The sequence below is a fragment of the Carcharodon carcharias genome, assembly GCF_017639515.1.
Source record: "Carcharodon carcharias isolate sCarCar2 chromosome 27 unlocalized genomic scaffold, sCarCar2.pri SUPER_27_unloc_6, whole genome shotgun sequence".
Taxonomy (NCBI): Eukaryota; Metazoa; Chordata; class Chondrichthyes; order Lamniformes; family Lamnidae; genus Carcharodon; species Carcharodon carcharias.
This window is the reverse complement of record NW_024470650.1, coordinates 47,070-73,521: the sequence shown is the minus strand read 5'-3', so window position 1 is coordinate 73,521 and position 26,452 is coordinate 47,070. Positions and strand designations below refer to the sequence as shown.

At 44.2% G+C, this 26,452-nt stretch overlaps 2 non-coding genes across 2 annotated transcripts; both read left to right on the top strand.

Moving 5' to 3' along the window:
• Positions 1 to 22,052: 22,052 nt before the first annotated feature.
• trnas-uga lies at positions 22,053 to 22,134 on the top strand. Its single transcript has one exon. It is a non-coding gene; the product is annotated as a tRNA-Ser (tRNA).
• Positions 22,135 to 22,956: 822 nt separating this feature from the next.
• trnat-cgu lies at positions 22,957 to 23,029 on the top strand. Its single transcript has one exon. It is a non-coding gene; the product is annotated as a tRNA-Thr (tRNA).
• The last annotated feature ends 3,423 nt before the right edge of the window (positions 23,030 to 26,452 follow it).

Genomic DNA, 26,452 nt, shown 5'->3' with positions numbered 1-26,452 from the left:
TATCCTGATGAGTACAAGATAAAATGTTTTGACAGAATGTCTTTTTTTATTAATACTCAATTGTCTTAAAGGGGGAAAGTGTGGTAGACAGAGGGAGAGAATTTCAGAGCTTGGGGTCGAGGGAACTGAAGGCACGGACGCTAATGGTGGAGCAATTAAAATAGGGAATACTAGAATTAGAGCAGTGCAGATATCATAGAGGGTTGTGGGTCTGCAGCAGCCACAGAGAGGAGGCCATTGGGGGATTTGAAAATAAGAATGAGAATTTTCAAATCAAGTTGCTGCTTGAACGGGAACCAAGGAAGGTCTGGGAATGGGCCTAGCTGTGGGTGAAGACACAGACAGCAAAAATATGGATGTCTTCAAGGTTACAGAGGGTAGAATGTAGGCGACCAGCCAGGAGTGTGTAAGAATGGTCGAGTCTGGAGGTAAAAATGGCAGTCATGAGGGTTTCAGCAGCAGATGAGACACTCCTGAGACAGGGGTGAGGTCAGGTGATATTATGGAGGTGGAAACAGGCGATCTTAGTGATGGCACAGACATGAGGTCAGCAGCTCATTTCAAGATCAAATGTGACACCGAGATTGTGAACAGACTGGTTTAATCTCAGACTGTTCCCAGGGAGAGGGATGGAGTTGGTATCTGGGAAATGGAGATTGGAGCAGGGACCAAAGACTGTGTCTTCAGTCTTCTCAGTGTTTAATTGGAGTTAATTAATCATCAGGAAGGGAAACAGGAACCAGAATGGGCCATGAGACGGATCCCAGGTTTAACTCAGTTAGAGAGGGAGAGAAAGTAGGAAACCTTGGGATGTTTGGAGAAACCACCTACTCAATCGCTCATTAAATCTCCACACAGTAAGTTTTGGACACAAGGTTAACATCTGCTATTCTCCCTCGGTCAGAGGGTTTCAGATTAATGTTTTGTCACGAGTAATCTCTGAAGTGAATGATCAGACATAATGTCACCTCCAGTTGTAGAAATTTGTTAAAAAGATACAGAAGGAATTGTCCAAAACTCTGTTTGGATTTCAGCACAGGGAGGAGGGAGAGTGTGTGGGATGGGGATTTGCAGCTTTCGCAGAACAAGAGAGGAAAAAATGTTCCATAGAAACTAGAATTGTCTGTTCTGAATTTCTATCCTGTTCTTACAGTGATGACTCTTGTAAACTCCTTTTACAGAGAATTAGAAGGGGAGGATTTTCGGGCAGGAAACTCAAACCAAACATCACATTAAGATCTGACAGAGTCACTCGATTCATCAGGACCTGAATATCATCACCTTTGAATGTGGAGGGAGGAACGTTTGTCTGTTCTGTCTGTGGGAAAAGATTTCAAACATCAGTGTGACTGGAAAAGCACCGAGACACACACACACCCGAGTCAGAGTGTTCCAGTGAACTGATTGTGGAAAGAGCTTTAACCAGTTACACAGCCTGAAATAACATCACACCATTCACAGCGGGGAGAAACTGTACACGTGTTCTTTGTGTGGACGAAGCTTCAACTGATCATCAAACTTGGAGAGACACAGGGACACCTGCACCATGGAGAAACCGTGGAAATGTGAGGACTGTGGGAAAGGATTCAATTGTCCTTCCAAACTGGAAATCCATCGACGCAGTCACACTGGGGAAAGGCCGTTCACCTGCTCCGAGTGTGGGAAGGGGTTTACTCAGTTATCCAGCCTGCTGACACACCAGCAAGTTCATACTGGAGAGAGACCATTCACCTGCTCCGAGTGTGGGAAAGTATTCAAGCCGTTATCCCACCTGCTGACACACCAGCAAGTTCACACTGGAGTGGGACCATTCACCTGCTCTGAGTGTAGGAAGGGATTCACTCAATCATCCAGCCTGCTGATGCACCAGCGAATTCACACTGGAGAGAGACCATTCTCCTGCTCTGAGTGTGGGAAGGCATTCACTCAGTCATCAAACCTGCTGATACACCAGCGAGTTCATACTGGGGAAAGACCATTCACCTGCTCCGAGTGTGGGAAGGGATACAGTCAGTTATCCACTCTGCTGACATACCAGCAAATTCACACTGGAGAGAGACCATTCACCTGCATGGTATGTGGGAAAGGATACACTGGCTCCTCTGACCTGCTAAAGCACCAGCGAATTCACACTGAGGAGAGGCCATTCAGTTGTACTTCCTGTAGAAAGAGATTCAGGACTTCATTCAACCTCAAAGTGCAGCAGCGAATTCACACTGGGGATAGGCCTTTCACCTGCTCCAAGTGTGGGAAGGGATTCACTCAGTCATCCACCCTGCTGACACACCAGCGAGTTCACAATGAAGAGACACCATTCTCCTGCTCCGAGTGTGGGAAGAAATTCGCTAAGTCATCTAACCTACTGACACACCAACGTGTTCACACTGGAGAGAGACAGTTCACCTGCTCTGAGTGTGGGAAGGGATTCACTCAGTTATCCAGCCTGCTGAAACACCAGCGAATTCACACTGGGAGAGACCGTTCACTTGTACTTCCTGTGGAAAAGGGATTCAGCCTTCATTCCACCTCAGTGTACAGCAGTGAATTCACATTGGAGAGAGACCATCCACCTGCTCCGAGTGTGGAAAGGGATTCACTCATTTATCCAACCTGTTGAGACACCAGCGAGTTCACACTGGGGAGAGGCTGTTCACATTCTCCGAATGTAGAAGGGATTCACTTGGTCATCCCACCTGCTCAGACACCAGCGAGTTCACAAGTGTCTGCAGGGGTTGGATTCTGCTGTTATTGCTGCTGTTAATCACATCCAGAACTGAACCATGTTCATTCTGATAGCTGTGGTTTGTTTCTATTGATGTTAATAATCCTTGTAACTGGGCTGAAGTTTAATATCTTGATGTCTGTTAAATAAATCAGTTTTGTTTCAATCTCTAAGAATGTCGAGTCCTTGATTTCTCCAGGATAAGAGGAGACTAATTGATGTCCTGTTCCCAACTGCTCCATTTTTGGATCTTTTCTCCTTTCTCACTCTAGATTCTTTCAGTTCTCAGACCTTTGGTTACTCTCATGGATAAGTCCCAACTCCCCACACCTCCCAGAGAGCCTTGGGATCCAGGGAAGTATCAGTATTAAAAACAGAAAATGCTGGAAATAACTGATACTTTTCTAAGTGCCAATTGATTTTCTCCCAGATTATTGTCTCCAGCCTTTCCCCACCACTGATGTGAAGCTGATTGTCCTGGAATTGGAATTGCTGTGTTTTTGAACAGGGATGTAACATTTACAATCTGTCAGTCCTTTGACACCACTACTGTATAAGGAGGATTGGAAGATTGTGACCAGAGCCTCCACAAGTTCCATATGAAGGATGCTGTCTCTGATAGTGCAGCAGTCCCTCAATGTCACCCTGGAGTGTCAGCCTAGATAATGTGCTCAGGTTTATTAATATTTCCTCTTGTTATTGATGTGGATCATTGAGAAACAATGGACTCTTATGATGTCATCCAGTCCCAGTGTGAGGATGTCATCCAGTTCCAGTGTGATGATGTCATCCAGTCCCAATGTGATGATGTCATCCAGTCCCAGTGCGATGATGTCTTCCAGTCCCAGTGTGATGACGTCATGAAGACTATTAAATACCAGCAGAGCCTTAGTGGTGAAAACAGTTTTGTTCAAGATGGCGGCAAGTCCATTACTGATAGATCAGGAAATGGAGTGAATGGGAAAGAAAGTGAGGCAGCTCATGGACATCAGGAATAGTGTTGTGGATTATGAAGACGAGAAACATGTCCATTTTATGTCCCACCTCCCCCCACTCTGCCCCATCTCCCAATATGGAATTCATTGCCACAGAAGGCGGTGGAGGCCAGCTCATTGAGTGTATTTAAGATCGAGTTAGGTAGGTTCTTGATTGGTAAAGGGAGAATGTTGCGGGAGAATGGGGTTGAGAAACTTATCAGCCATGATTGAACGACAGGGCAGACTCAATGGGCCGAATGGCCTAATTTCTGCTCCTATGTCTTATGGTCTTATGACACCCTGTGACCATCTCCCGCCACGCTGTCCCCATCTCCTGACACTCTGCCTCCATCCCCCGACACTCTGCCCCCATCTCCTGACACTCTGCCTCCATCTCCTGACACTCTGCCCCCATCTCCTGACACTCTGCCCCCATCTCCTGACACTCTGCCCCCATCTCCCGACACTCTGCCCCCATCTCCCGACACACTCTCCCCATCTCCTGACAACTCTGCCTCCATCCCCTGACACTCTGCCCCCATCTCCTGACACTCTGCGCCCATCTCCCGACAACTCTGCCCCCATCTCCCGATGCTTTGCCCCGTTTCCTGACACTCTGCCCCCATCTCCCAACACTCTGTCCCCATCTCCTGAGCAATCTGTCTCTACCTCTGCTGAACCCACACAGGATGCACCATGTTGAAACCAGAGGAAAGGACTGGACGAGAAATTGTAATTCACCAAAGGTGTGCACATGGGCGTTTGACAAAATATTAAGTTTCCTGTTTTTAACAAGGACACAGAAAATGTATTGATTGGGACCACTTCCAGCTCTTTTCCATTCTGACATCCCGTGGGCCAGCTCACCTTCTCAATGGGTTCATGCTGAACGTCAATCCAGGCTGGGAGCCATTGGGTGGATGTGCAATGGGTGGATGAGTGGGTGGAGGAATTCTCAGTTCACAGGGAGGGGGATGGGGGAGAGGGGTTGGTGCTGGTGGTGGGAAGTGTTCATTCTGAAGGAGTCCCACCTGAAACAGTGACTATTAACTTATCACTTTCTAATGGTGATTGACCTGCTGTGTATTTCCCCAGGTTTGTTCTGTTCAGTATTTCAGTATTTATATACTTATTAGCTTTGCTAAAACATATTATTCTGACACTGAAATACAGAGAATTTTAATTATGTTAATGTCAATCTCCATCGAGTACACAGGAGGACTCAACTGGTCCAAACTTTTTATTTTATCAATAAACAAAAATCCTACAAGATGTTTATTTGGGGAATTGTTTTTCTCTGAGACCCGGGACAGTCAAGCTATGCCCCAAAGTTCAGATTTGGGCCGTGAGCCTGGGCTATGGGGCCCACATACATGGAGCACCATTACCGGATGTCCTTCATCCCCGATTTTAATCACTCGACCATTGGTGGCTGGGCCTTCAGTTGCCTGGACCCTAAGCTCTGGAATTTCCACCCTAAACCTCTCCACCTTTCCAATTCACTTTCCCCCTTTCAGACACTCCTTATAACTGACCTCTTTGACCAAGCAGTTGGTCATCTGACCTAATATGTCCTTATGCCCCTGTGAAACTTCTTGGGACAATGAGTAGCTCAATATAAATATAAGTTGTTGCATTTGTTGTTGTATTTCAGTCAGACCTGATCACTTATTGGATCTGTATCAATGTAACTCAGATAGACACAGCTTGTGTCTTAATTCAGTGAGATCTGATCACTTACTGAGTGAGTGAGTCTGTATTAATGTAACTCAGATAGACACAGCTTGTTGGAACAGACCTAGGGAGAAGGAAGCTCTAAATTAATCACTGCACCTTCTGTTCTCCACAGTTGGGAAAAAGATGATTCTTTCCAAACATCTATATGACGAATCAAGTAATTAAAGATGATTTGTTGTTTTGAACTGAATTATTTGGTAGAATTTGAGTGAAGGAATGGGATTGATCCACAGCCTGCGTCACCACTTTAAAGACAAGAAGAGAGAGAATCTGGAGAGGGGAAAAGAATTAGTAGGTGACTGGGCACTGAATCTGGAACAATGAGCAGAGAGGGGGAGGAGTGTGTGGGACAGGGATTTATAGATTTGGGGGAATGAAAGGAGAAAGAATGTTCCAAAGAAACTAGAATTGTCTGTTCTGAGTTTCTATCCTGTGTTGACAGCGATGGCTTTTGTAAACTGTGTTTACAGGGGATTAGGGGGAGAGCATTTTCAGATGGGAAACTCAAACTAAAAATCTTGACAAGATCTTATAGAATCACTGAATTCATAAATGACCAGCCTTTGATTATGGAAGGAGAAATGTTTGTCTGTTCTGCCTGTGCGGAAGATTCACATCATAATTTGACTGGAAACTCACCAGGCCACATACACCTGAGTCGGAACATATGTCGGGGTCAAACCTGACATCACTTGTGCAAAAAGTCCGGTTTAGTCTCAGACAGTTGCCAGTGGGAGGAATCAAGTTGGTGTCTAGGGGATGAAAACAATGGCTTCGGTCTTCCCAACATTGAATTGGAGCAAATTTCTGCACATCCACCATTGAATAACAGACAAACAGTCTGATAAATTAATAAAAGTGGAGAAGTGGAGAGAGGTGGTGGTGAGGTAGAGCTGGGCACTGACAGTGTACACGTGATAACTGACACTGTGTTTTCAGATGATGTCGTTGTGGGGAGAATGTTGATGAGGAGGCCAAGGCTGGATCCTGCGGGAACATCAGAGGTAACTGTGGAAGTGGGAAGGGAATACATGACAAGTAATTCTCTAGCTATGATTCGATAGAGAAGAATGGAACCAGTAGAGAGCAGCCCCACCCAGCTGGATGACACTGGAGAGGTGTTGGAGCAGAATGGTGTGGTCAACCCTGTCAAAGGCTGCAGACAGGTTGAGAAGGGATAGTTTCCCTTTGTCACTGTCACATAGAATATCATTGGCGCTTTGATCAGAGCTGTTTCAGTCCAGTGGCAAGGGCAGAAACCTGATTGGAGGGATTCAAACAGGGAGTTCTGGGAAACAATGGCATGGATTTGGGAGGTGTGAATATGTTTGAGGAGTTTGGAGAAGAAAGGAAGGTTGGAGATGGGACAGCAGTTTGCAAGGACAAGGCCAAAGGTTTGTTTATTGAAGAGGGCTTGATGATGTCAGATTTGAAGGAGAGAGGGACAATAACTGAAGAGAGAGAACCATTAACAATCTCAGTGAAAATGGGCAAGTTGGGTGACCAGCAGTTTAGTGGGAATAGGGTCAATGGAGCAGGAGGTGGGTCTCATGGACAAGATGAGCACTGAGAGGGCATGAGAGGAGATGGGAGCGAAACTAAAGAAAGATGTGGGTTCAGGGTTCGGACAAGAGGGATCTTTAGAGACAGTTTGTCTGGGTGGGCTCATGGAAGGGAGGGAAGTAGCAGAGGCAACTGATCAGATTGTCTCAATCTTAGTGACAAAGAAGCTCCATGAGCTCCTCACACTTGTTGTTGGAGGTGAGGATGGAGGAGACAGGGGACGGGGAGAGTCCTTCAAAAATAAATAACTTGTATGTTTAACACAGAGCTGATTTATTTGACTTTATTCAGAATATTAACAGCTATAACTGGGTTGGAGTTTATTAACATTAGTAGAAACAGATCCCAAACAACATGATTCAGTCCAGGATGCAATTAACAGTAAAATCCAATCACTGTTGTCACTTGTGAATTTGCTGGTGTCTCAGCAGGTGGGATAACTGAGTAAATCCCTTCTCACACTCGGAGTAGGTGAATGGTCTCTCTCCAGTGTGAACTCGCTGGTGTGTCAACAGGTTGGGTAACTGAGTGAATCCCTTCCCACACGCGGGGCAGGTGAACGGCCTCTCTCCGCTGTGAACCCGCTGGTGTACTGTGAGTTGAGATGACCACCTGAACCCAGTCCCGCAGTGAGAGCCCCTGAACGGTCTCTCGTCAGTGTGAACACGTCGATGGGACACCAGTTCTCCGCAGCTTTTATAGCACTTCCCACTCTGAGCATTTGAACGGTCTCTCCCCAGTGTGAATTCGCTGGTGTGTCAGCAGGTCAGATGTCTGAGTGAATCCTTTCCCACACGTGGAGCAGGTGAATGGTCTCTCCACAGTGTGAAGTCATTCATGTGACAGCAAGTTGAATGGCTGAGTGAATCCCTTCCCACACATGGAGCAGGTAAATGGTTTCTCCCCAGTGTGAATCCGCTGGTGTGTCAGCAGATGGGATGAACAAGTGAATCCTTTCCCACACATGGAGCAGGTGAATGGTCTGTCTCAGGTGTGACTGTGCCGAGGAGTTTCCAGTTCAGACGGTTAATTGAATCCCTTACCGTGGTCCCCACATTTCCACAGTTTCTCCCTGTTATCTCTGCGTTTATGTTTTGACAGGTTAGATGATCGGCTGAATCCTCGTCCACCCACAGAACACGTGTACGGTTTCTCCCCACTGTGAACGGTGCTTTTTCCCTCCATGTTCAAAATCCAGTGATATTCAGGTTACGATAAATTGGGCGACTCCCATCAGATCCTGATGTGATGTTTGGTTTGAGTTTCCCGACTGCAAATCCTCCCCTTCTAATACCCTGTGGAATTGATTTAAAACAGAGAAAAGGGAGTGAGAGAGAACCCACAAAAACACAAAGGCAGGTTGTGAAATTGAGCTGAATGAATCTGGGAATTTGTGGGGACGGCACGAGAAAAAAGTGACCAAAACTGCTGGATTGTCATAAAAACCCAACTGGGTCACTAATGTCCTTCAGGTAAGGGAACCTGCCACCCAGTCTGGGCCTACACAAGACTATGGTGTCAATAATAAAGCAAGTGTTGGGGCAGCAGGAGACCACATGGCCCTTCGAGCCTGCTCCATCATTCAATATGATTGTGGCTTCTCTTGGACTTCAACTCCACTTTCCTGCCCACTCCTCATATCCCTTGACTCTCTGAGAGACCAAAACTCTCCCCATCTCAGCCTGAAATATCCTCAATGTTGGAGCATCCACAACCTGCTGGGCTGGAGAATTCTATGTGAGGAGAAAAGGAGAGAGGAGTGGGAGAGGCAGAGGGTGAGGTGAGGGATTTTCATAGACCTACAAATAGCCCAGAACTTTGACAGAGTCTCCCAAACCTTCAACCTCTACCACCTAGAAGGCCCAGAGGTGCAGGTGTATGTGAACCTCCAAGTTACACAACGTCCTGTCTTGTCTGACATCCAGTACTGGATGAACAGAAATTTCCTCCATTTCAATATTGGGAAGACTGAAGCCATTGTCTTCAGTCCCCGCTACAAACTCCACTCCCTCGGCACTGACTCCATCCCTCTCCCTGACAACTGTCTGAGACTGAACCAGATGGTTCACCACCTTGGTGAAATATTTCACCCCAAGATGAGCTTCCAACCACATATCCACATCACCGTATTTCCACCTCGGTAACATCGCCCGACTCCACCCCTTATTTTCAATTTCCTATATGGCTGCTCCCTGTTGCTGGAATCTCCTCCAGCATCACAGCCCTCGGAGATATCTGCACTCCTCTAATTTGACCTACTGAGTGTTCCTGATTTCTATTGTTCTACATTCGTGCTCATTCTGTCAGTTTCCAAGGCTCCAAGCTCTGGAATTCACTCCCTAAACCTCTCCCATTCTCTACCTCATTTTCCTCCTTTAAGATACTCCGTAAAACCCACTTCTTTGGCCAAACGCTTGGTCACCTGCCCTAGTATCTCCTCATGTGTCAAACCTTGCTTTGTAACATTTCTGTGAAATGCCTTGGAACATGGTCTTACATTAAAAGTGTGATATAAAACAGATTGTTGTTATTGATTTGGACAAATATCACTGTTCCTTCATCATCGCTGGGTGAATAACCTGTAACTCCTTACCTAACAGCAATATGGGAGCACCTTCACCACACGGACTGCAGCGGTTCAAGAAGGTCAAACATCATCTTCTCCACAGGTAACTAGGGGTCACAATAGATGCTGGTATCTGTGGAGAGGGAAACAGTAAATATTTCATGGTGTACAGAATGAATTACAGGGAGTAAAAGGTTGCAGAAATTGATGGTCAATATAAGCTCAGAAGTGGAATAGAATTGGACTACAGTGCAGGAAAAGCAATTCTTGACTCTGAAAGATACTGTGGGGAGATAAAGCTGGGAAGACAGCAGCACATGGTCGGGTGATGGGCAGCAGTGGAAACTTCATTGAGACACGGTCAGCAGAAGTAACAATAAAATACTAAACATAACTCAAATAGATCCATTATGAGACAGAGGAAGGTGGACAATGGCAGAGAGGTGATCAGGGACGGCAGATGTGAAACAGAGCAATGGATAGACATGGATTCAGATCCTCAGTAAAGGAGCCAAACCAGCCCGAGAGATATGGAACGTCTCACAGAAAACAGAGCACAGCACTAAAAGCTCTAAATTGTACATGGATGGTGAAAAATACTCACCTCTGATAGAACTTCACCATTTTCAAATTTAAACTCTCTTGCTGGAGCCTGCGGCTGGAAAGATATCAGAAGCACTGGAGTCAGTGAAAAATCACCCAGTTGAGGAAATATCCGGGGAGCAGGATGATGTCACCGTGTAATTGTCGATGTGTGATGATGTCACAGTGTAATTGTCGATGTGTGATGATGTCACACACATGGAACATCTGGATCTGTGCAAACCAGTGATCACCACACATTGTGAAGGATGTGAAGGGCCTTGAGAGTGGACAGAATAGATTTATCAGAATTGTTCGAAGGATGAGGGATTTTAATTGTAAGATTAAATTCGAGAAACTGGAGTTCTTCTCCTTGGAGTAAAGGAGCTTGAGGGGAGATTTGATAGAGGTGTACAGGATTATGAAAGGTAGTTAAATAAAAGCTGATCCGATTAGTTGATTATGAAAGAATTAAGCGACAGAGATTTAAGATTTGAGGTCAGATCCACAACGTGAGGAAGAGATTTTTTTACCCAGTAACTGAAAATGACCTGGAACTCAATGCTTACATTTGAAGGCTGGTGTTATTCAGGTCCTGGTGAAACAAGTGACTTTCAGATTTTGATGCCTTGTTTGGTTTCACGTCTCCCTCCTCATCTAACATCCTGTAAATGGAATTCAAAAAATCCATCACGGCCAATCCAGGATTGAAATTCAGAGAGGAAGAACTTTTGGTTTGAGTTTGCTGTGTGTAAATCCTCCCCTTCTGACCCCCTGTAAAAGGAGTTTCCAAAATCCATCCCTGTCAGTCCAGGATAGAAATTCACAACATTATCTCCTCCTGCTATCTGGACCAGCATGAAGGCGCATGCGCCCTGCTGCACATTGCCCCCTATAAAGATGGCGGCCGTTACCCCGGGCCTGGCGAAGGGAGAAATCCAGATTTGCCCGTTCTCCGCAAACACAAGACCGGTACCTTGTTATTTGGGGTCTACACTGTGTCTTTGTGAAGCCTGTCTTCCCATTCCGCTGGCACCAATGCTCCTCACACATCCACTAACTCTGTTACTTTGCTCCACTCGACATTCTCTCACCCCCCCCCCATCTGAATAGCTCCAGTCACAGACCAGCACTGCGCATGCTCATGAAAGAGACCACAATGCGCATGCCCCATCATACTCAGAAGTGCGCATGCGTAGTGCGTTTTTGTTATGAGGATAGGGCACATTCTGGCCCGCAGTGAATGCTGCGTGACCACTCCGCCATTGAAAGATCATGTTTTAGCATAGAAACCTATATCTTGTGATCAGAATACGATGGGTGCCATCGGGGAAAGACATAAACTTGTTGAATCAATTGTTGCAATGGCCAAATTGCTCCAAGGTCCACCGCTATTCTCTCCTGGATGCAGAACAAAACCCAACAGTTAGATCCCAACTCAGTGGAGTCTCAGCAGATGGGGTGAGCTAGTGACTTTTCCCCCTTTACATGGAACACTTAAACCCTGTCTTGCAAGCATCTCTGCTCTGATTGTGGATCAAATCTTTTGAACTTTTAAAGTTGGAGTGTTAACGTGTGGGCAAACTGAATAAAGCCCTTTGTACATGTGAAGTATCTGATTGGTCTCCCACCAGCAAGACTGGGTTGCTGTGTCAGTAAGTGGGATGAGTATGAATCCCTTTCCAATTTTAGCTGGTGAACAATCTGTTTACAGTGTGGGTTTACCTACACATTTTCAGCTCCGGCATGGATCTCAAAATCCACTAGTAATGGGTTCCACATTCTTCACACTACATAAGAAAAAGGAGAATGAGTAGGCCATTCGGCCCCTTAAGCCTGCTCTGCCATTTAATAAGATCATGGCTGACCTCATAGTAACCTGAAATCTGTACCCCACCACTCCCCAATAACCTATCACCCCCTTGATTACCAAGAATATATCCACCATTGCCTTAAAAAATTCAAAGACTTTGCTTCCACAGTCTTTTCAGGAACAGAGTTCCAAAGTTTCATGGCACTCCGAAAGAAAAATAAATCGCCTCATCTCTGTTTTAAATAGGTGACCCCTTGTTTTTAAACAACGATCCCGAGTTCTCGATTCTCTCACAAGAGGTAACATCCTCTCCAAATCCACCCTGTCAAGTACCCTGAGGATCTTATATGTTTCATTGATCAGGTAAAGTAAAGCTAAATACTGCAGATGCTGGTTATCTGAAATAAAAACAGAAAATGCTGGAATTCTCAGCAGATCTGGGAGTGATTGTGGAGAGAAAGACATGGTTTTCATTTCAGGTCTGTAACCTTTCATCAGAACTGCATTGCATCTGAAATGATAATTATGCCTCTCAATCCAAGGATGCTGCCAGATGTGATCAGGGAACTCAAGAAAGCAATGAAAATCCCCTTTGAGGAATGGAATCCAATGCAAATGAAGGGTGAACTGCCCGACTGACCAGAGACAGTCAAAGCACCTTTCCCTTCTTTAAGACGCTGGAACATTGACTCTGATGTTATCAGTGAAATTAACTGACATGAGATAGTGAAAGGATTGTCGTTACTGCATATCAGGAATTCAAACCTAATGTCGGCTTTGGGACAATCAGAATACTTGGTAACAGACAAGACACTGAAAGGCTCGAAGGGAGGCAGCTCCGTTTGTCGGAGAGCTGAATTCCAGTGACATGGATGTGTCTGCAGGGGGTGGGATCAGACTGTTTCCATGTATCCACAATGAATGTCTCACCCTTTATTTTGGAAGAATAAAACTGATAGAGCGTGATAGCCATCTGTGTAGTGGCAATCTGAAGATCAGACTCACTGACACCCTGGTTGGGATACCTTGCAGTTAGGTTGGTGTAAAAGTCTGTGGCGCTATTGGTCAGCATATCTGCCTGTTAACTGAAAAGTTGATGATTCAAGGCCACCCAGGGGGGGTTAAGGTTTGTCCCCCTCATCACCAATCATTGCCACACAGTTCTGGATTGTCTTTGGGTACTTGGGCTGCAAGATATCATCCCCAAAACGGTGGCAGGTCATTTGTTGTCCAGTCAGCTCCCACAAAAACAGCTTCTTTTTAAAATTACGTTTTCTGTCAAATACAATGAGAAAAGGTTTGGACTCACAATGTACCTTCATCTAACCCATTAGAAATCCATGAAATTATTGGAATCAAACGAACCCATCAATTATTCTCTCTTCCTCAGCTCCACAGTGACTGAGTCAGGGAAAAGCAGCAATATTCCTGCCCCGCACACGCCAACCTCATGCTGCCAGCAGAAAGCGGCGACTGCAGCTTCAATCAGCGGATTACTGCCCATCCCTGGGACACAAGATAATCCAACCCAGGCCAAACCTCCCAATACACCGAGCACAGGCTCAGGAAAATACATGCATATCATATCCCGCTCACTAAAACTTCGAGCAGCATTTACAGATAAGCCGAGTGAGTGAATCACAAACAAAAGTCACACCAACTTTCTAAACTTATCACTGTAAAATTCCTTTATTTTATTGAAAAGCTGACTGTTGTGAATCTGAAAATGAGCACCATAGGATTTGTGTTACTGAGTGACTTGTTTTCCATTATTTGACCGTTAGGTTTGCAATTCAAATTGTGTTGGATATTGAACTGAATCTGATTTCAAAATGAGGACACAAAGCAGATAAATATTAAATCCAGAAAAAAAATCCTGCGGAAAATGGATCACAGTATTTGGAAGGAGGTGCAGCTAAGAAGGGGAAGGTGTGAATGATGTTATTGATGATTGAGAGGAACGCATTGCAGCCTTCGGGCATTTGTTGGCCAATTACGTTCCACAATTTAAAATTCCGACCAAGCTTAGCTATCAGGCGGAAAGCAATAGGTTTATCCATGTATGTTGGATATGAAACAGCTTTTTCACATGGCTCGCTAGCTCAGTCGGTTGAACATGAGATTCTTAATGTCAGAGTCATGGGCACGGTCATCGCTTAAAAATCTGAATAAGAGCTGTATGGACTGGAAGCATTGACACTGTTTCTCCCTCCAGTTGCTGAGTTTTTCCAGCATTTCTGTTTGTTTCAGATTTCCATCATTCACAGTTATTTGCTTTTATCTTTTTACTTTTAAATATTGCTGCTTAAAAAAAAACACCAACTGATCACCGCTGCTCCTGTGAAACTTACAAGGCAGACATTCATCACTGAAAACAACTGACACACATCAAATTCAAAACACTTTCATGTCGCATCTCTTTCTGCTTCTGCTCCTGCCTCACCTCCAGCTCCCTCTGCCCGTTCAGCCCCCAGGTCAATTAGCTGCCCGATGCAGACACAGTCAGTTCGTGGGAATGGGTAAAACTCGTGAGTAAGGAGACACCAGGATCTCATCTTCCTGGTTCTCCCAGATACTGATTACAGGAATGTGCCCAGTGCCGATTATCCACAGTCACTCTCTCCTCCCAGTTGTTCAGCTTTGAAATTGATTTTCACACTGGGTTTCAATGTGAAGAAAGCAGAGCTGTGATAATCTTATATCGTTCAGCAGTTGTACTGCAAGAAGGTGCATAACAGGCTGTTGATAACAGTGCTCTTTGGACACGGTGAGCTCCAGGGAAGGATTGGGACCATTAACGTGTCGTTCAATTAGTCTCGCAACAAATCTCATGCTGAAAATGACAAGGAAACTCGTTGAATTTGCTACATGTTTCGGTTTCGAAAGAGCCAAAAACAAGCTAAGAAAGTACTTAACAAAAACAGAATTACCTGGAAAAACTGGCACAGCGCAGTAAGAGGATCTTCCACCCATCGTGTCTATGTCCGTTTTGTACAAAGAGCTTTATAATTAATGACAATTTACTTCTCTTTCTCCTTAACCCTGTTTTTTTCACTTTCAAGCCATTGAACAATTCCCATTTGGAAACTCGGTGTTAAGGAAACCAATATTGAAAGCTTCAGCTGGTCCCTCACCTGAGCAATTATGTCAGCCTTGCTCCGGGGACTGATGTTTGCAGTGATTTATGTTGGTGAGAAGTTCAAGTCAATATAATTTGCAGGTAAACCTGGATTTGTTTTTATTCATTCACGTGCTGTGGGCTTCGCTGTCTGCGCCAGCATTTATTGCTGATCCCTAATTGCCCTTGGGAAGGTGGTCTACCTTCTTGAACTGCTGCAGTCCATGTTGTGTAGGTACGCCCATAGTGCTGTTAGGAAGGGACTTCCAGGATTTTGATCCAGTGATAGTGAAGGAAAGGACGATACGTTTCTAAGTCAGGATGGAGAGTGAGTTGGAGGGGAACTTCCAGATGGTGATGTTCCCATCTTTCTGCTGTCCTTGTCCTTCTAAATGGTAGTGGTGATGGGTTTGGAAGGTGTTGTCGAAGGCCTTGATGAGTTGGGCCGAGGACACTACCCTAAGGAACTCCTGCAGTGATGTCGCGGAGTTAAGATGACTGACCTCCAACAACCACAACCATCTTCCTTTGTGCTAGGTATGACTCCAACAAGCGTAGAGTTTCCCCCGATTCCCATTGACTCCAGTTGTGCTCGGGCACCTTGATGCCACACTTGGTCAAATGCTGATCTCACCTCATCCAGGGAGTTCAGCTGTTTTGTCTATGTTTGAACCAAGGCTGTAATGAGATCAGGAGCTGAGTGGTCCTTGTGGAAACAAAGCTTGGCATCAGTGAGCAGGTTATTGCTAAGTCAGTGCTGCTTGATAGCACTGTTGATGACCCCTTCCATTACTTTACTGATGATGGTGAGTAGACTGATGGGGCGGTAATTGGTTAGGTTGGATCATTCTCACTCTTTCTTTCCCAGTTTGGTCGGAAGAATGAGGAGAGACAGGATAAATTGCAGGGTACCAGGGAAAAGGTCAGGTAATGGCAGTGAGAGGACGGGCAGAAAGACAGCTTTCTCTGCTGTAACCATTGCATGATTTCATACAAACAATTGTAGCATGCGCGCAGTTTCTGTAGTCTTGGCTGAGTGGTTAAGGCGATTGAGTGAAAAATCATTGGTGTTACACTGCGCAGGTTCGAGTCCTGTCAACTGCGTTTCTCATATTTCTGATTTTAACCGCACACAGATGGAATTAATTATCATTTGAATCGAGGAAAAGTGCTCCAAACACACCCATGTTCTCTTATTTCCATTCATTTTTCAGCCTTCTGCAAATCTCCAGTGGGAAATGGAAAAAACAAAATGGAGCCAATTTTGTGACACGATTTCATTATGGCATTTGTCCTTCCTTAGGCCTCTGTCACTCTCAGTGTATATCTCCGAGTGTATTCCTCTGTGTGGGTCAATGTGGTTCAGTTCCCCGAGGAGGTAAACACATTTTTACGAGCACAAACTGTATTCACATTAGTTGTGCAACTTCACATTTCAATGTTACAGTGAAAAATATCAGGATGAAAGAGATAAGAGTAGTTTGTCTCTTTCTATGTATGGACTACAACAACAACTTATATTTATAAAGCTACTTTTTCCTAATGAAACGTCACAAGGCGTTCCCCAGGAGCATTTTATCACAAAGTGTGACACTGAGCCACATAATCGGTGAGATGACTAAAAGCTCGGTCAAAGGGGGAGGCTTTAAGAACTGTCTTAAAGGAGGAAATTATCGATTTCATGTTCCAGCGAACAGCAATGGTTCTTCTGATTGGCTGAACACGTCACTTTTATTCATCCGACACAGACCATTTGGTCAAAGAAACCTATCCTTGGTGAAGTTTGTAAAAGTAAACTCCACTACAGTTTGGTGGCCTATAAACAACTCCCACCAATGTTTGCTGCCTCTTGCTGTTTCTTAGCTCCACCCAAACTGATTCTACATCTTGACCCTTCAATCTAAGATCCTCTCTCACTAATGTACCGATCTCGTTCCTTATTAACAGCGCGACCCCACCTTGTTTCCCTTTTGTCCATTCTTCCTAAGTGACGAATATCATTCAGATCAACCAATCACACTGCTCTTTGGAAGCAGCACACATGGCCGAATGGCCTCTTTCTTTGCTGTAACTTTCTGTCATTTTATGTTTCCTAACACCACGGTTAAGATGAACTTTCTTATCTTCAATGTGATGTTTTGAATTCAAGACAATAGGCAAATTCAGTGAGATTTCTTATCATTTCTAGCACAGAATTTGGAACCAGACTCTTTGAACGTCATTTAAATAGTCTCAATCGTTTTATGCAGCACACCGAGTCCAACAGGCACCGTGAGCATCACCTGTTATGTACTTTCTTGCTGTACATCTTCTGAGCTATAAGCTGATCACAGCTCTACTTTCTGTACATTGAAGGACAGTGTGAAAATAAGCACAATTTCAAATCTTAACAACGTGCATATTTATGATTTTCTGTGTGTGTCAATGTGGTTCAGTTTCCCATTTTCACCACCCAGTCATTATCCATGTTAGTTCTCTGACTTCATATCAGCAAAAAAAAAAGCTGCTAACAGGACATTTCTCTCTTTATTTTAAGTGGAGACTGTTCAGCAACTAAACTTCCAGATGTTACAAAGTGGAGGATGATTGAAGTTTTCACATGATCTTATTCAGTAGCTGAGAATGCTCGAGGGGCCGAATGGCCAATTCCTGATCATATTCTTTATATTCTAATTCAGTGTCTACGTTGGTGAAGACAATGTTTGTGTCTAATCTGAATGTGGTAGTGAGGCCGAGCGGGCTCAGCTGCTGGTTCAGGTTTCGATCTCGCTGGTGATTTGGGCTTCACTCCCACCGCTGCTAAACTTTCTGGTGCATTGTTATTTGAGACACTTCCAAAAAAATTCTCTGTGCGGTGAAGGAGCAGCTGAGCTGTGCAGTGTTGTATTTCAGTTGGGAGAATGAGGAGAGACAGTGTAAATCCCAGGGTGACTGGGAAAAGGTGGGGCAATGGCACGGACTGGAAGACCTTCTTTCACTGGAACTCCCTGTATTTATTCTATTATTTTAAACAAACAACATGCAGCCTTTACCCAGTTGTCCTGGCCGAGTGGTTCAGGCGTTTTTCCACGTGGTCCGAATCCTGCCAACTCCCCTTCTTCTCATTCCAAATTGACACAAACTGTCTGCAGAATAAATTATCAGTCAAATGAAAAAGAAAACCACCCAAACCCGCTGCGTTTCTTACGCCTGTTCATATGCAAACATTTGCTACACTTGGCGCCTGAAATGGAACAATTATTGGCCAAGTTGGTGACATCCTTGCTTTCTGGGTGTTTGTCTCTCCTTCGGCCTCTGTCACTCTCAGTGTATATGTCTGTGTGTGTTCCTCTGTGTGTGTCAGTGTGGTTCAGTTTCCCGACGGGCCAACACATATTCATCAGCACAAACTTAACTCACATTAAATGTGCAGCTTCATATTAAAATGTCAAAGAGAAAAACATCAGTATGAATAATGCAATGTTTGGAAGGAGGTGAAGGTAAGAATTGGAAGATGTGATTGATGTGATTGACGATTGAGAGGAATGAATTACAACCTTGGGGCTTTTGCACTTAGAAATTCAGAACAAGCTGAGGCTCCAGGTGGAAAACAACATTTATCTCCCTGAACTTTTGCATAAGGAAGCAATGTTCGCGGCTAGCTAAGTCAGTAGCCCCTGGGACGCTATATGTCGGGGTCGTGGGTTCGCACTGGGTGCTGCCTGTTTTTAAAGCTTTGCTGTTTTCATGGGTGATCCCCAGTTCCCCATTCCTCCAGCAGTGTCATCGCTCAAACTGAGTCTCTCTCCATTCCACTTTGTTAATGTCACAGCCGCTGGCTTCTGAATGAACACTGCCCTCGGCTTCACTGGAAGCTGGAGAGTTTTGTGTAGAGGGTTTTGCGCTTTCACCATCGCAGCCCAGGTTCAATTCCCAGTCAGGGGAAACCTTATTTCTTACCGCTGTGTGAACTGTCACAATGCACAGGAATTCCTCCAGTAAACTGTTAAAACGAACCTGGAATTTAGTGTCAGGAAGCATGGAGTGATTCATGTTGACTGAAAAAATGAAGAGAGACAACATCAAACAAAGTGTACAATTCTACAATTCTCTGTTACACAGCGAGTGGTTAGGATCTGGAATGCACAACCTGAGAGTGTGTGGGAGGCAGATTCAATCGCGGATTTCAAAAGAGAATTGGACAGAAAACGCAGGTCTCCGGGGAAAAGGTGGGTGAGTGGGACCAGGTGAGTTAGTTTCCAGAAGAGTGAGAGGTCTCCCTTTTCAGACGGAGTCGAGGAGATATTTTCTCCCTCCGAGGGCCGTTAGTCTGTGGAATTATTTTCCCCAGAAAGCAGTGGAGGCTGGGTCACTGAATTATTCAAGGCAGAATTAGACAGGTTTTTGATCGAGAAGGGGTTATGGGGGTTGGGGGCAAACAAAATAATGGAATTGAGACCACAACCTGATCAGCCATGAGCTTATTGAATGGTGGAGCAGTAGCAAAGCGCCGAATGGCCTCCTCCTGCTGCTAAATCCTATATTCCAATGACCCCGGCCGAATGGCCTCTATCTGTGGTGTAACATTAGCTCTCATTCTGTGATATTATGAGGGGCTCCAGGGGCAAAATGATTCCATTCCTCCTCCTATTTGTTATGGTCTAATTCAGCACTGATACCACTCTGGGCGATAGTTATGGTGCTTCTGTTTATGGTGTAGGTGTGTGTCCGAGCGGCCCAGGGCCTCGAAATTAGGTTGTAGTGTTTCATAAAACGCATGTCTTTTGAACCGAGGGTTCAAATCCCACTGCGATCGAAATTTCAATTGGTTTGTCTTTTTCGAAAATCCTTTGGGATGCACTTGGGGCAGCTGACGCCTGCGGTGCTTTATTTTGGTAGAAAGAACGAGGAGAGGCGATAAAAATTGCAGGGTGACCGGAAGTAAGTGGGGCTAAGTGCCAGCGTTTTGCACTGTAATCATTCTGTAATTTTAGCTCAAGAACTGTTATGCTTCTGTAGTAGTTGTGGCCGAGTGGTTGAGGCGATGGATTTGAAATCCATTGGGGTTTTCCCACGTAGGTTCGAATCCTGCTGCTTCCCTGTTTGTCCTTTTCACTGTCTCCATTGCTAATTGCTGCTGAACTGAAGTCAGAAGCTTCCAAATACTCCCATGTTTTTTATCCACTTCACTTGCGCGCTCTTTCATTTCCGTTCATCTGAAAATATTCACCAAATCGCCAGAAATGGAAGAAAACTGTCGGTGACATGGGTGGTTGTCTCCTTTTAGGCCTCTGTCATTCTCGGTGTATATATCTGTGTGTCTTCCTCTGAGTGTGTCAGCTCACCCAAGGGTGAACACATTTTAACTATCGCAAAATTTGTTCACTTTTGCAATGCGTCTTCGTGGTAAATGGTACTGGGAATAACAACAGGTTTAAATGTTGCCAGATGTGATTGCCACTTGCTGTGTTTATTTTTGAGTGCAGACTGCTTGTTGACTCAGTGCCCGAATGTTACACAGCGGAGGATGATAGAAGTTTTCACTGAGCAACATTTAAACAGACAGTGGGTTGCCCTTGTGTCCTTTTCATGTAATCAATATGTGGGAGAGCCAGGAAGAGAGATCGTGTTTTACCTTTACCCTGTCATCTGCAAACGCATCCCTTCCAGAAGGCTTGGGACTTCCATTCTCTGTCCCTGCTTTCCAGGGAAAGCTTGTGTTCATGACCTGACTGTGTCTGCATCAAGCAGCTAATTGACCTGGGAGTTGGATGGGCAGAGGGAGCTGGAGGAGAGGCAGGTGCAGAAGCAGAAACAGATGCGACATGACAGTGTTTTGAATTGGATGTGTCTCAGTTACTTCCAAGTAAACACACCATTTTGTAAGACAAAGTTATTCCTGGTGAAGCGGGTCTGAAGCGAGGAAATGGCAAAATTGGAGTGGACGAGCCATTCTGCAAGGCTTGTGGACAGTGTTCGGAATGAGGAGATGAAAGAAAAAACACACGGGCTGTGAAAGGTTGTTTGGTGGAGAACTGAGTACAGGAATAGAGTGACGTGGGGCTGTATGTACACAAATCTTCGAAGGTAGCAGGATAAGCTGATCTTTCTGCTTTCTTTAAAAATAGCTCATGTGGTCCTTGGCTTTATTAATGGAGGCTTGGAGTTCAAAATCAAACTGATGGTGCTGAATCTTTGTAAACCATTTATTGAACCTCATCTGAAATATTATGTTCCCATTTTGAGAAAGATGGAAAATCTTTGGAGAGGTTATGGGCAGTATTCACATGAACTGTGACAGGGATAAACTATTTCAATCATGTGGAGAGGCGGCAGAATCTAGTATTATTCTCACAGGATGGAGGAAACAGAAATGGGAATTTGGTCCAACCAGTCCGCTCCGGGGTTTATGATCCACTTCAGTCTCCTCCAAATTACCTTCATTTAAATCTACAATTGTAATTATCTATTCCCTTCTCCCTTAAGTTCTTGCCTAGTTTCCACTGAAATGTATCTGTACAATTCACTTCGACCACTCCCTGTGGCATCGGGTTCCACATTCCCACCACTCTCTGGGTAAAGAAACTATTCCACTATTTCATCTCACTGTTCACTTCATGTTCATGTCTAACACACTCGATGTTGTTATTGGCTGAACAAGTCTTCTGTGTTTGAACTAAACACGCTCCCACTCCTGGCCCTCCTCTGGGAATGTTGTTTTCTTGTTGTTGTGTGAACTGACAGAATGAACTGTTCCTGGATTCTCTTTTCCTGGGATCTACAAAACCCATCACTTCTCTTCCTCTCTCATTCTCACTCTTTCATTCCCAGTTTGGGCAGAATGAGGGAGAACGAGGAGGGACAGCATAAATTGCAGGGTTAAGGAGAAAAGATTGGGTTGTTGCAGTGACAGGGTAGGAAGAAGGCCCTCTTTCTCTGCTGTAATTATTCTATGATTTCATATATGAAATATATATGTTCTACTGTCAAGGCTTGTAGTCGTGGCCGAGTGGTTAAGGCAATGGACTTGAAATCCATTGGGGTTAACTTGTACAGGTTCAAATCCTGCTGACTAGGTTTTCCATTATTTCTGATTTTGACCATTGATCTCAGAAACAGAAAATAGAATCAACATTTTCACAACACCTGTAATAGTAAAGTTTTACCATTGGATGGCGGTGTAACCATGATTGCTCACATCACATAAAGCAAGCGCTGTCTCAATTATTACTGCAAATGTCACTGTCTCTGTTCATATTAAATTAGACGCCATCTCTGTTTCTATTACACTAGGACATGTCTCTGATCATATTAGAGAAGGTCACCTCTCAGTTGTTTCTGTAACTGGCTCAGTCACAGTTGTTTATGTACTGGACGAGGGCCACAATACAGTTGGCACTATCTCAGTCATGACTGTACTGAAGCAGGTCTCGGCTAAAGTTACAATAAGCCATGCCCCAGTTGGCACTGCACTAGAGCTTGTCTCTGGTTATAGAAAACTAGAACATGTTTTTAATTGCATTTCACAAGACTCTGTCTCAGCTATTACTCCAGTAGAACCTGCCACGTGTCTATCAAACTGGACCCTGTCTCAGTTAATGCTGCTCCATTCATATCACACAGTTCCCTGTTTCTGTTGTTATTATCCTATACCATGTCTCTCTCATTGCTGGACTTGTCCATGTCTCTGTTTTTATTAATCTCGTACCTTTGCCAGTATTTAATTCACCAGGCACTGCGTCAGTTTATATTAACTGACACACATCAAATTCTGCCACTTTCATGTCGCATCTTTTAACTTCCTGTTCTCCCTCTCAGACATTGCCAGGTCTATCAAATGTCGTCCTGATCCTCGTCCACTGAATATGGTCAACCTTCCTTGCATTATATTTGGTAGTTGGCTCCATAGCTCAGTGGTTAGAGTACTGGTCTCGTAAACCAGGGATCGCGAGTTCAACTCTCGCTGAAGCATATGGTTTAGCTGATAAAACCAAGTTCCGGAGAAAAGTGGGCGATGGGTTGGACAATGCTGCAAAACAGTATTGATCCTTGAAAAAGTTCCGTTCCCAGAACTACACAGAGTTCTCCAAGTGTGATCTAACCAGGGCTTCGTGTATCTATATTAAACATTTCCCTCTGTTCCAAAACAGCCTCTGAAACAGGTTGTGCAGCAAGAGGAATTAGATTGTAGATATGGAGTGAGGAGTACTCTTTATTCTAATTATTTCTTTTTATTTCGAAGACCATATATGAATCCCCAGCAGAACTCTCCATGTAATTGGGTCAGGGAAACTTTGTTAATTTTCACACACTGTGCATGGACATTGCAGAAGCTCCTGCACCTCTTTCAATATTGGTTTTCTTCAATCAGAATTTTCAAAAGGGGATTGGGCAATTATTTGAAATGGAAAATAAAACTGCAGGGTTATGAAGAAAGAGAATGATATTGGAACTAAGTGGAAGAAAGCACATACCCGATGGGTCGAATGGCCTTCTAATGAGCTGTGTCAATTTACAATTAGATCAATTTCTCTGCAGCATTCCAAAATGTCCCACTCCAATTCTATTCCTGTAAAACAGGATCTTGCAGTGCAGCATGTCTACACAGTTTGACATTCCATACAAGTCCCTTTGCCTTTTTCTCACAATTTGTTTATGTACTGTAGTGGCCTCGCCAGCGACGTCCATATCCGATAAATAATTAGAGAAACAAGTACTGTTTTCACATTCACTTCACATGTGAAAGGTCGCTGGTTCGAAAACCGAGAGAAATGTAATCAAAATTGAGTCATCTAATTGTGAGAAGTTGCACAATTCCCGCTTGTTGCTAAATAATAGCTGAATACATTATCTCACAGCCATGTGACATTGGCACTTCCCCAGGCTTTGAATGATTTTCTCCAAAAGGCATGGTTATAAGAAAGAGACAATAAATCAGACGAATTGCAATAGGATAGTTCACACACGTGAGAAGTGTTTGAATGACCTGCTCATGTGCTCTGTCATTTTATGATTCTAATTTCAGGTCAGTTTCTCTGCCGCATGGCTATATTTTTCAGCCGAATTGTACTTCCACAAGACAGGATCCGGAAGTGCGGTAAGACTGCACGGTTTGATACTCTAAGTCAGTCCATGTGGTTCTGCCCATTGTTTCTGTAGTGCAGTGGTTAATACGTACACGCAAAATGTCCCCTGTCTAGAAATTGGTCGAAACATTATCGAGATTCACACATCTAAGTGTGAGGGAAAGTTCCATAACTCACATCTGTTGTTGAATATTAATTGAATATAGCATCTCACCGCCACATTAAATCTGCCCTTCGCCAAGCCTCAAAAAACTCCCCCAAGATCAAGAGGGATGAACTGACTAGGCACAAAAAATAAGTTTCTTTAGGTAACAACAGAAATTAATGAGTTTACTAATGCAAATTCACAGTTACTTACTGACTGAACGATGACTACCAGTGTGATCCAAAGACTAGCATCATCCTAAAGATAGATGCAACTGATACTGTGATTGAACATGAGGGAGTGGGAGAGATGGTAGAACATCACTTTGTATCGCTCTTCATCATGGATCTTCATTCTTTCATGAGCATCACTGGCCAGCATTTGTTGCCCATCCCGAATTGCCCTTCAACTGTGTAACTTGTTAAAGCATTTCAGAGGGCAGTTGAGAATCAACCACATCACTGTGTGTCTGGAGTCACATGCAGGTCGGACCAGGTAAGGACGACCGATTGAATTCCCTAAATGACTGGTGAACCACATGGGTTTGTACGGCAATCAGTGTATTGTTTCATGGTCATCATGACTGAGGAAATACTGAGGACATGTCTGATCAAAATAAACATATTTTGTAAGTTCACCATGAAAGGAATTGCATAAATAACTTATGTTTGTATCGAAAACTGGAGAAGGAACCCTAGTCCAACTCTTAATTTCATTGGGTAAGATAACTATTCATTAAGGTAAACTGCATGGATTCTGCAGAAACTCCTTCTACAAAAGGGAATTTGGCAATGGTTGAAAGGGACAAAATTCTGATCCATGGAAAGAGAGAAGGAATTTGGGATTAATTGGCAAGACCTTTGTAAAAAGTTGGTATAAATAAAGTGGGTGGAAGGTCCTCTTACTGTGCTGTACCATTTGATGATGACATTGTTGATCAGTCTGTCTCCAGCATTCCTAATGAGAACAGCCGAATTCCATTTCTTCAAAACAAAGACCCAAAGTGCTGCTGCATGACGTCACCGTTTAACATTCCAGACAGCTCCACTGGGATCCAGGCAGGGAAATGGTTCTGTAGCGTTGTGGTTTCCCCACTCATTTCGCCATGTGTAAGTTACTCCATTCGATGTTCGTGAAAAACATTGTCACAACTGTGGAAAAGTTACATCACTCTCATTCCTGTTTGTTGTTGAATGTGAACTGAATGCTGGATCTTGCAGCCACGTTAGATTCACTCTTCAGTATTTCTTAAGATTACATTCAGCAGAATAAGAAGATGTTTCTGCTGGCAGCGGGTGATTGGAGAGTGTGGGGCTGGAATATTGTTACTTTTTCCTGTCTCAGTTACCGTGGAGCGACGAATTGATGGGTTTGTTTCAATCCAATCGCCTCATAGATCTGTATTGATTTAGACAGTGGTACATGATCGTTAATTTTCTTTGTTATATCTGAAATGAATATCCATAAACAAAGCTTGATGTGGGAGCCGAGTTTGCAACTTGGGGGTGGGGGGCGGGAGGATTTTCTTGTGATTTCAGAGGCCCGAAACAAACCAGAGCATTAATGATGGGGAGAAAACAGTGACAGCTTTACCCCTGGGTGGTCTTGAACCACCAACCTTTCAGTTAACAGCCAAACACGCTGACCAATTGCACCACAGAGACTTGGCAATGGCATAAATGCTCTATAAGATAACCTAAACCAATGGCTCAGCAAGTGACAGCTTCAGGTTGCCGCTACTGGAGTGACAATTATTCTTTCTCAGCTTTACTCTTCCCAACTAAATGAGTGGGATATTCATTGTGGATACATGGAAACAGTCTGATCCCACCCACTGCAGAGACATCTATGTCACTGGGAACCAGCTCTCCTACAACCGGTGCCATCTCCCTTCGAGTCTTTTGCTGTCTTGTCTGTTACCAAGTATTCTGATTGTCCCGAAGCTGATATTAGGTTTGAATTCCTGATGTGCAGCAACAAGAATCCTTTCAATGTCTCAGATCTGTTAATTTCACTGATAACATCAGAGTCAATGTTCCAGCATCTTAAAGAAGAGAAAGGTGCCTTGACTGTCCCTGGTCAGTCGGGCAGTTCAACCTTCATTCTCCCCTGATTCTGGTTCCCAATAAGTTTCTAAAGATTCACAAAGCTGGAGACTGGGTTT